The following is a 454-nucleotide window of genomic DNA, read 5'->3' as shown; positions in this document are numbered from 1 at the left end:
GGAAATAAATTAGGAAATGTGGGCGGGGTAGTGGAATGGGTGTGGCTTGGAATTTGGAACGCGCCCGTCGACTGAGGCTCACCGCGAGAGTTTTGGCTGGGACGACTGGTGTCTCTGGCTGCTCTCACCGGGGGCGGTACTTACTTTTGGTTTCTCTTCATAACGCACAAGTCTTTCGCCTTTTACTAAAGACTTCCGTGGAGAGGAACACCAATGAGTTGAACCTATTTTGGCAGGCTTTGCCATTCGGCTGAGCCTTGTGTACTTGTCAAAAGAATAGAAGCTGATTTTAACAAGACAAGTGTGCTTGACCTTGTAGGGCCTGTGCGGTTGTGCTAAGCAGCATCCCCCGCAATGCCCAATTGAAAGTACTGCACCATGACAAGCGCACGGTGCCACGAGGTTGACACGGGCAGCAAACAGTTGGGGATCATCGCCTTCTCGGCCTTTTGGC

At 51.8% G+C, this 454-nt stretch overlaps 1 non-coding gene across 1 annotated transcript; it reads left to right on the top strand.

Moving 5' to 3' along the window:
- The first annotated feature begins 141 nt into the window (after positions 1–141).
- On the top strand, positions 142–256 carry LOC129114682 (U5 spliceosomal RNA). The gene has a single exon (XR_008532639.1). It is a non-coding gene; the product is annotated as a U5 spliceosomal RNA (small nuclear RNA).
- The last annotated feature ends 198 nt before the right edge of the window (positions 257–454 follow it).

This window comes from Anoplopoma fimbria, unplaced genomic scaffold (genome assembly GCF_027596085.1).
Source record: "Anoplopoma fimbria isolate UVic2021 breed Golden Eagle Sablefish unplaced genomic scaffold, Afim_UVic_2022 Un_contig_5572_pilon_pilon, whole genome shotgun sequence".
Lineage (NCBI taxonomy): Eukaryota > Metazoa > Chordata > Actinopteri > Perciformes > Anoplopomatidae > Anoplopoma > Anoplopoma fimbria.
This window is presented reverse-complemented; position numbering and strand designations above follow the sequence as displayed.